Source organism: Octodon degus, unplaced genomic scaffold (genome assembly GCF_000260255.1).
Source record: "Octodon degus isolate 3935 unplaced genomic scaffold, OctDeg1.0 scaffold00157, whole genome shotgun sequence".
NCBI lineage: Eukaryota > Metazoa > Chordata > Mammalia > Rodentia > Octodontidae > Octodon > Octodon degus.
In genome coordinates, this window is record NW_004524733.1 from 598,284 (window position 1) to 609,195 (window position 10,912).

The window sequence follows — 10,912 nt, forward strand, 5'->3', positions numbered from 1 at the left end:
ATTAACTTTTGAATATATACCATTCTTAGGAAGAAGTTGTTTGAGTTAAATTTTCATAGGAATAAGTACAAGTGACTGAGATATTTCTACATTTCTTTAGAAAAATGAACCCACTACTGACACATTTGTGCTGGGAATTTAGGGGAAAGTTCCTCTTCCATTACTTGTGTTGTGTCCCTTTTGCAAAACTCATTAAAACTTATCTCCATTGGCAAGCATACTCCTCACGTGCCAATCACTGAGTAAGTCCTAGAGCTCAAGCAGGCATATACAACAGACCGTCTACTAAGAGAAGTGATGCACTACACATATTAAGATTAGGAGTGAAGAAGATTGATATTAGGGAGAATTAGGGTGATTTTTCACTGAGTATACTTGAACTCTTTATAATAAAAAAATATTGGTGCTCCAAATCAACATATTCTTTGAGTTCTAAGACTGTTTCCCCTTTTTATGTACAGTTAGAAATGTTTATGAATCAAGTCCTTTTGTTCTTTTGAAAGCAGTTATTATGTTAACTGTTGTGTAATTGAGCATATTTTTTCTGTTAAAAATATGGTGTTACATTTACTGAGTTAGATTCCTGGAGATTATCAAATGTCCAAACAATATATCAATAATGTCTTTAACCAATTTCTATCACTTGGTAAATACTTCTGGATAACTTTCAAAATCTCCATACTTCCATTTCTATATGAACAAAATGATGGAAAAGATGTGACTTAGTTTTCTCATACTTTTTCGAGAGAACAAATATGAATATCAACTATTTTGAATTTCTTAAAATAATAGCTTTAGTGTGTTAGTAGGAATATTACAGATTCTTATAACACATAGAAATATCATTCCCTAAGGTCATTGAAGTCATTTCTGAGAACTGAATTAAAAATGTGACAGGCAGCCCATAACTTTACATAACTATCAATTAAATGGACTCTGTGTGCCCACTTACTACGTCTGTCCTCAAATGTCAGTTAGGACCCAGTGGCCTTAATGCATTGTAACCTGGTGGCCTGAAATAATTAATGTACCTCCCTAAGCAATCTACTTTCTATCAGAGTATGGTTAGGGCACCAACCTGAATAAGTCCACTGAGTTAGAGAATCATTTTTCATTAATTTTGATTTTTCCCATTGTTGCAGCGCTTTGAATATTAAAGTTTGGCCTGATCAGCAAGTCATATTGTTATGATTTAGTCATTTTTCACCTTTCCCCTTCATGACATATAAAAATGTAAAAATGTGACATTTATGTGTATGTACTTTTCTGGCTTTAGACTCAGTGTGGAATTGTTATTGTACATTGTCCTCTATCATATTTTAAAAATGCTCCCTGAAAGAACTACCTTATCAATATGTTCATTGGATGAATACACTTTTAACACTTCTACTATATCATTAGAAGATATATGAAAAAGCCCCCAAATCATGTCCTTTGTAAGACCAAGTAGCATGCTCAGCAGGAACTTGGTCTTTACATGTCTTCATATATCTGTATCTTTTTAAGATGCAACAGTCTTGAGAATGCTGTTTTACCCTGTACACAAAAGCCATCACTTCAAAAGCCTTTGATTAATTTGAGCAAAATCAAGGGCATATGAGATAGCTGCCATTTAGTGAGCCAAAGCAATCCAATGCCAACTGCAATAAACCTATCAAGCTGTCATCAAGTCAAGCTGTGAGAAAGACGAAGGCGATTACAAGCAATAGTTTCCTTCAGTGGTTTCATAATTTCAATTTTTTGTTACATTTCCAGATCTCCAATAGTTATAGTAAGAATGCCTTAGTAGAAAAAAATATTTTCCCCAGGGGTTACTATCAACAACTTAGTGTATTGGTTTTTTTCCCCATCATTGGTTCCAGTATAGAAGCTCATCAGGCAAGAAATATTGTGATTACAGTTGTACATAAATTATTTAAAGGGGTTCAGCCAATCAAAAAAGAGATCTAAGTGACTATTTTTTTTCTTGGTGCCTTTGTAACTCCTACTCAAAAAGCAAATTTCTGATTGATAGGATAGTTTTGAAGTTACTTCAAAAAGGCCAGTCTTTGGGATGGGAGGAGGCTCTCGATATGAACGGTTCATGTACTTCAACAATAGCTCTTTTCTGACAATTTTACAGACGTGGGGAAAGAAAGAGACCAAAATAACAACAAGCAGAGGAGGAAGAAGTGGGGGAGACAGTGACAACAGACAAGGCAGGTAATTAAAGTCCATTCTGGATAAAAGGGATCATGTGTCTGCTGCCTCCTCACATATTCTAGCCTTGGCTCAAGAAAGTAATTGCTGTCCAATATGTGACCCAAACAGTTCTTATTCAATAAACATTTTTTTCTCTTTTTCTTAATGAAAACACTGAGCACTCTGCAACTGGCTTCTCTCATGCTAAACTTCATTCTTTGAATGTCACCTGTAAGGAACAAAATGCTAATTATTTCTCTCATCTCAGCTAAACCTTCTACTGCATTGTGAAATTTTCCATTTCTCTCCTTTTTCAGATACTACACTATATTCACTGCCAAATTATTTACACATAATTTTAGAACAACTGTGTAATGAAAGCTAATAGTCATAGAATAATTCATTTTAGATGGAACCTGGGGATATATCTTTTCTTGAATAATGTAGGAGAATTAGTATTTCCTTTTCTTTTGTCCCCCTAAAATTAAATCTGAAAAACCTAAAACACCCTAAGAGCTGGCAAGGGTATCTTCCAATGTTGCCAAAAGCAGATGACTTAAATTTGGAAATGCTTTGGAAAAAGATGATTGCTGTCTGCTCACAGGACAATTTGCAAATGTCACGGTTGCTTCTCATCAAGATCGCACAGGGTGGTCAAGACAGGAAGTGGGCGCTCCTAACTGACCGCAGCGCAGCAAGGGGAAAGGTCACAGCACCCAAGCAGTTGGAGCAACATGAAGAATGGACAGACTCTTTTGGTGCTGTAGAATTCCAAGAGACAAATCAGACACATAGCTTAAATATCTCATAGTTTCCCTTGTATGAGAAACCCAGCATATAAATAAAGAGCAAAGTAAAAGACACATAATAGGAAACTGTCTTTTGTAAGTGGGGAGGGGACTGAGGGCAAAAGAGAAAAGAGAAGGAGAGGGAGGCAAGGGGATGATAAAAGGCCTGAGGCATGCTTGTCCATGTGCCAGCACCACACAGGGATGTGGGCAGCGTGCGCTACACACACACAGTAACAGACAATTGAAGTTGGGCAAATGAAGGTGTCTGACCATAACCAAATGAATTAGTATAGGATAAAAAATCTGAACAAAATGGCAGAGGGAAACCAATGGAGGAAGACTTTACTCTTTCTTTCAGAATACTTTTGGAGGTTTTAGATAGATAGATAGATAGATAGATAGATAGATAGATAGACAGACAGACAGACAGATAGACAGACAGACAGACAGACAGACAGATAGATAAGTACCATTCTAGGTAGGCCTGAAACTGCTCTCAGGAGGAAAGGAAATTCTTAAATACTAGCTGGTTAAGGTATGGTAAGAAAAGCCACCCCAGCAAGGAAGCACAGAATTTATCCCCAGAGGGAGGACTAGTTTGAGAAGCATGTGAGATAAGAGAAGGGAAGCTGTAGGTGACATTGCTATGACCAGAACTCTACGTGTGGCTGTCTAGAGGTGGCTTGGATGAGTTTGTCTGAAATTCCTCAGGGAATATTCTACTTGAATAGTAAGTGAACTGCCCAACATAGAAAATCGAAACAAGTGCAACACTGTGGCTACTTGTATTCCACTATTCTTTGAGTTATAAAATATGCATTTATTACATCTGATTAAATTTGGAATTGAACTCATAGTGAATAAAGTTAAAAAAAAATCTACAAGAGGAAACAATTTTTAAAAAATCTCTTTGGTAAAATGCTTAAGGGGACAGCATGTACTGAGCCACATATACTGACACTGACATTCAAGCGAAACTTAAACCAGTAATAACAATAAAAGATTTGAACCCCCACTTTCCATCTCCAGCACATAGGAAGGGTTGTTGTTTCACCGAGCAACACCCCGAGGTCCCCAATGGGACATGAAAAGCTTTGCAGCACTGATGCTTCTTCTATGGGATTGCATGTTTTCCTTGCAGATATTTAACTTGTGCTTTTGTGAGCAAAGACACGTGATGTAAAGGAAACAGCGCAACCCAAGCTGATATGGAGAGGTGAGTGCATTTTACTCCAGACTTCTGTGGTTGCTGTTTTAGAACATTTCCAGTTCAGCGTGCCTATCACACCAATCACTGAGACCAAGGGAATATGAATGTTTTTAATACTTAACCTAGTGGGGGAAGCATATGGTGAAATTAAAATAGCCCAAGTTGTTGGAATTTCTTCTTCTTAATTAAATAAGAATAAAATTTGTCTTTGAATGGTTTACTTCATCAGGGAAAAAAAAAGCTAAATTGGTGTAAGAAATAAATGACTTAAGGGCTGGGGAGATAGTTCATGGGAATAAGTGTTTGCCTGGCAAGTGCAAGGTTCTGAGTTCAATCCTTGGTGCCAAAAAAAAAAAAAAAAAGAAATGACTGGAAATGACTTGGTAGATCCTTCCTGTCTCGGGTCAGTCTGGAGGACACAGCCCTGAGGTAGTGAACGAGATGTTCGGAGTCTTCTGCCTAAGGAGATTCATATTCCTGCTGGCCCACCTTCGAGCACCACCACTCTTTATACTATCCATCTACAAACAGTTCGGGCTTTAAGGCACTTTAATTGAGGAACTTTCAACTTTCCAATGGTGCCAAAGTGCTATGCATTCAGTAGAAATTATAGAAAAACAAACTACATTGAAGATAACAATATGTCATATAACAACCACTGTTAATTTCCTATCATCTTGTTTGGAAATTCTGCCTCATTTTTATTGTTTTGTTTTATTTTTGTCTTTGTTGTTATTTTGTTTTTGCTTTTTATCTTTAAAATAAAAATAAAAAAGAAGCACTTGTAAAGCATCTTATAAAAAACAATAAAATAAAATAATACCCATGAAACTGACTTCTTTGTGCCATATTCTTTTTCCTTTTGGGGGTTGAACTTTATTAACGGATGTGCTTTTGTTCTTTCTATGAAACTTCTGATCAAACTATATGCAAGTAGCACTGCTGGTTTTATCTCCTTGGAGGTGTCAGATTAGGAGTGGAAAGAATTTAAGAATAGACCCACTCAGACTTGGGAGATAGCTCAGCAGCACATGATTAGTAAGTGTAAGGTCCCGAGTTCAATCCTCGGTACCACATGTCGTGCTGGCCCCAGAACTGGCATGGTGGCACACTCCTGTAATTCCAGTGCTGGGGAGGTTGAGGGAGGAGGATAACTACTGCCTGAACTGCTTAGTGAGACCCTGAATCAAAAAACAAAAAACAAACAAACAAAAAAAAAACCAAAAAACCGAGTATTACTTAGAGGAGGTAGTTTGGACAGATCTGGAAGGTCTGGAGGTAATGATGCTAGGTGTGCAATTGACATCAGCTAGATTCTCACAGTAGGTGACAAGAGGCCCAGCCTGCCACCAGACAGGTGCTTCAGAGGCTGTCTCCACAGACAAGGGCAGATGCAGAGGTGGATGGATGGCAGTAAAATGAAGCTTTTATAATAAGCAGCTAGCATTTAACCGTGGACATGGAAGAATTCTGGACAAGAATCAGTCATATGTATCAGTCACGTTCAGTCATATAGATCCGTCAAGTTCAACCAGAGAAATAGAACACATAGGAGATACACATTAGAGGTTATTGCCAGGAGCTAGTATGTGTCATTACACAGTTTGAGTAAGCAAATATGAAATCTAGAGTGCAGGTCAGAAAAGGAAAGTTGGAATTCCCATGCCTAAGCTAAAGCTACAGTTTATAGGAAGAATTTCTTGTTGAGGGAAGCCTCATTTACACTTGTAAGGCCTTTCAGTGGCCAAATCACAGGTTGTCTAAGTTAAACTCCCTTATGTAAAGTCTTGAACTTTCTCACCTCTACAATGTATTTTTATAACAATGCCTAGATGAGTGTTTGAGTGAAAATGCAGGACTGATCATTACAATTCATCATACTGACCACCACAACTCAATTCTAGAGAACTGGAGGAAGCAGTACAAGTATCTTAGTACATCTATTGAATCAATGACAAAGTTATGTGAACTGAGGAATGAGGAAGATAATTTACTAAGAGGAATCAATTACCAAAGATTAGGACCAAAGACCCCAACAAACCACAAGTAACACAGGACAACATGGAATCTTTACCTGATTGGAAATTGGGCCTGGTTGTAGTCCATCTGTGTGGCTAAAACAAAAGACCTGAGACTGGGTATTCTATAAAGAATAGAGACTCACTGTTCTGGAGACTGAGAGTTCTAAGGTCAAGACGCTGCTAAGTTCAACCTCTGGTGGGAGTCAGATCTCTGGCTCCAACACAGCACCTGGAGCAGTGCACCCTTTGGACGACAGGAGCACTGAATTCTCTGTATTTCTCATGGAAGAGGGTGAAGGGACAAGAAGGATGAGCTCCTTCCATGAAGCCCTTTTAGTGAGGGCCCCTCTCCCCACTCACAAACGCAGTGTGCACTGACTGAATCGTTGCCTGTTACTGACTCAATCATTGCCTGTTACTGACTCAATCACATCCCTATACTGTTACAGAAAGTAAATTTTGGGAGGCATATTCAGACCACGGAGGCCCTGTGTCTTCTTCTCTAATTTTTGTTTAAAAGATACAATTTGGGGGCTGGCAGATGGCGCAGCGGATTAAGGCACCTGTTTAGGCAGAGCACAGGGACCGGAGTTTGATCCCCAGAGTGCAGTGTTGGCCCCATCTCCAGGGTGTGCTGAGATGGAGATTGAGACTGGGCCTGGAGGTGCATGCCTGTAATCCCAGAGCTTGGGAGGCTGAAAACAGGGGAATCACTATGAGTCCGATCCACATAGTGAGACCCTGTAGACCCTGTATTAAAAAAAAAAAAAGATACAATTTGTGGTGACCAGGAGACCCACATGTAGGATTGCAGTTCTGAGCTGGGGGTACTTTTGCATTTTCCCCAAAGGGTATCTGGCAAAACCTGGACCTATTTTTGGTTGTGACAGATTCAGAGAGGCAGATGTCACTGGAAGGAAATGGACAGTTTGCAGTGATGCTGGGAAACATTTTACAAACTGCAAGGTGTTTCCCAGTGTAAGTAATGTCAGGTATGAGAAAACTTGGAAAACAATGGTTCATATAGGTAGAGCTATTCCATATACAGTATAAGTTAATTCCTAGTATAATACTTACATAATTATTGAATATAGAGCTTGGGAGGGAAAAAGAAAATGAAGATAAAAGATGAATAAGATGCGTTTTCTCTGGGGGCAGCACATCATATTGGAAGAAACATTAATTTATAAAGAGAGAATGTGGAGTTCAAAGACAACTGTCATATGTATATCTGATATGCACTTTGGGGAAGATGCTTAATCTCCTGGAACCTCAGTTTGCTTGTCTATGAAACAAAGAATATCCCTCTTACACGATTGTTAAGATTATTAGTGATATCACTAGGTACAAGCTAGTTACTTTAACCTCAAGGAAACATTTGGGCAACTATGACAGTAATCTAGCAAGGATATGAAAAGATCAGAAGTTAAACTCTGATACTCCAAGTCTATAGAAATTATTACATTTCAAAATATGCATTAGAATCTATAAGAATTGCTTCCCTAGTGGGTGGGTTAGCAGATGGGAAGAGAGGAGCTAAAATGAATATAATGGGAATGTACAGGTATGAAATCGGCAGAAAAGACCTAATGTATGGCAAAGATAATGAATTGAGTTAAGATGTGATTTCTTGGGTGCCTTTAGGATAGCTGCCTCGAGACACAGTGGGGGTGGATGTGGTTCACAAGCCACCTTTGCATAATTTGTTCCATTTGAACCCTGATGCTTATAATAAACTGGTGAAAGGTAGGCTTTATTCTCTACATTATTTAGATGAGGAAGCTGAGGCTCAGAGAGATTCAGAGAATTATTCAGGACCATAGAGATAGCAGGGAGTGAAGGTTCATATTGCCTTCAACTCAATTGGAGTGTGAAAAGAAAAGCGAAACCTGTGCTAAGTAGCAAGTGGGGGGGAAAGGGATGTTAGCTGCTTTTGTTTGCCTGTCCATGAGGGATTTCATAGCTCCTCCAAGATGGTGAAGGGTTGGGTTTGGTGGAGCAGCCAGGTGCAAGCTCTGAAGATAGGAGCAGCCAGCTATGGGGAGCAGTCAGAACATACAGAGTAGATTAGGAGCACTATCACTAATACTACTATTTTTATTTTTGGTACTAGAGAATGAACCTAAGACCTTCACACTGAGCTACATCCCCAGCCTTTTTATTTTGAGATAGGGTCCTACGAAGTCACTGATTTGCTCAGGTTTGGCGTGAACTTGGGATTCTCCTGCTTCAGACTCCCTAGTGTGTTCTCGTACAGTACATAAATAAAGAGGCTAAGAAAAAATGGAAACAAAAACATTAGAAGGAATTGTCAATTCAAAAACGTGCAAGGAAGATAAGTCATCTGTGAAATGATAATTCAAATCAATGAAAAGACACCAGTGAACAAAGTTTGATTTACCAGTACATTTTTAGGAGCACATTTAAATTTCTGAACGTTGATGCTCTTTCTTTCCAATAGCAACATCAAGCATACTGCTCTGAGGAAGAGCTCTGAGAAAGCTGGGTTTTCACAGGTTTGTTTTTCACAGTTGTAATGTTTCTAAAGACTTCCTTTTGGCTGGGAGACATATATTCAAAAGTGCACAAATGAGACCAATTTGATTTTTCATTTACATTTTCTGAATTTGAGCTTCTAGGGTTTTTAACTTAGCAACTTCCACCCTCTCAGGAGTTTTTGGAGAACCACAGCCTTTGGTATCTCCTCTGGGTGGCCAGGGAAGGATCTTCCTCTCCAGGTGAGGCACACCTTCACAGCTATTGAAGGACAGGAGGACTGTACTGTTACTGGTCTCTGTATTTTTCTAACACCTCTGCACCCAAATGTCCTGCAGTGTGGGGGACGGGTAGTCTGTGTGAGGTCCTTCCACGTTGCTGCTCTGCCTCTCCCTTCCTGTCTGCCTTCATTCTGTGCTAGTGCTGTGTGCCATGTTCTGCTAATATCATTTTAACTCTCTTCTGCATCTCTGTCTGAACCTTTTCTCAGTCCTTGTTTTTTTTTTTAATTAATTTTATTGAGAAACAAATAGCAATGAGACAGTTTCAAAACAGGTTAGTAGGACAGTTTCAATAATTAATACATTGTATATTGTTGTCTTTGTAGTGGTTATTCATAGTACAAGATGCAGACATGATATCCTGTCCAAACACTGTTAGTGTGAATCTTTCTTCTCATTGAATTAAGAGAAAGTAGCTGTGTATCTATCCTAACTATTTTGTATATGCAGATACAAAATGGTCATTCATTTGTATCCCCTTTTTTGTTTAGTTTTGTCAGAGATGGGTATTCCGTTGCCATTTAAATATTGTAGGTACCTGAATTCATCAAAATAGTCCAAGTAGTCCTTAATAGTATTGGGTTGTCCATAGGACTGGCAATGTCAGAAGTTGTTGACTTGAGCCTTTTACAGCTCAGCATATTAATATAGCTTTACTTTTTATACCTCATTTTTATATTTATTTATTTATTTATTTATTTATTTATTTATTTATTTGCAGAACCGGGGATTGAACTCAGGCCCTTGCGCTTGCCAGGGAAGTGCTTATTTCACTGAGCCATCTCCGTGGCTCCAACATACCTTGTTTTTATACTTTTCTGCTGGATGGTTAAGACCAAGATAAAGCAAGACCTATATAACAAGAAATGTAACTTTTGTATCTGCTAAGGTCAGTCAAGTACCCTCAGGATTTATTCTGAAACCCTGTACTGCAGTTTGTAGATCCTTTGTCAGTGTCAGCCATGTGGACAAGTCACAGCCATTGCTTGACCAATTTGCTCTCTGTGAAAGCCTGAGAGATGGTATTCTCTCCATGTGCTTAGTCTAAGTTTTGAATGGACACGTTTCCATTTGTCTCTTTTCCTGTTTCCTTGATCAGGCTCGGGTGGGGCTTTAGATCATTTTGTAGGTCAAGATAAAATTATGCTTTCTACTTCTCTTGCTTTTCATTTAATTAATATCAGTTTTTAACTTTATCAAATCTTTGTTGGATTCACTTATAAATTTTTTGGTACTATGGTTCTTTCTAAACTTTTTTGTGCTTTGATAATCTTTCTTATTTCCCTTCTCTCTTTTTCTTTATATTCTTTCTTTGCTACTTCTCAGATTCTAGATTTTTTCTAGAACCCAAATATTTGCTAGGGGAATAGGGCCACAACTGGGGCAGGGCTATCTCTTTGTAAATTATTTAACAGTTGTATTTATGATCAGAGAAATTTGCTAATACACTTCTATCCCTTTAGAGAAATGTATGAAGACTCCTCTGCCAAATAAACTGTGGGTTCTGTGTAGTTTTTATTTCTTGGCTTTCTTAACTAAGGTTTCATGACATTATTTTGCTTTCCATTTCTTATTAACCAAAACCTCTACTCTAATTTTTGGAATCTTATTCAGACATGTATTTATCTATTACTATTTGTCAATAAGGTACTAACCATTCCTCTCATTTCTGTTCACCTCTATCAGACTCTAAAGTATCCTCTGTGTTTCCTTTTTTCTATTTTTCTTGAGCCTTCCTTGCCAAGAAGAGATAATGGGATCATTGCTCACCGTTAATTATAGGTTTTATTATAATTTTTAAAGTTTATTTTCTCACATTGATTTCTTTTTTATATTCTGGAATATAATTTGCTCTTCTTCTTCTTCTTCTTCTTCTTCTTCTTCTTCTTCTTCTTCTTCTTCTTCTTCTTCTTCTTCTTCTTCTTCTTCTTC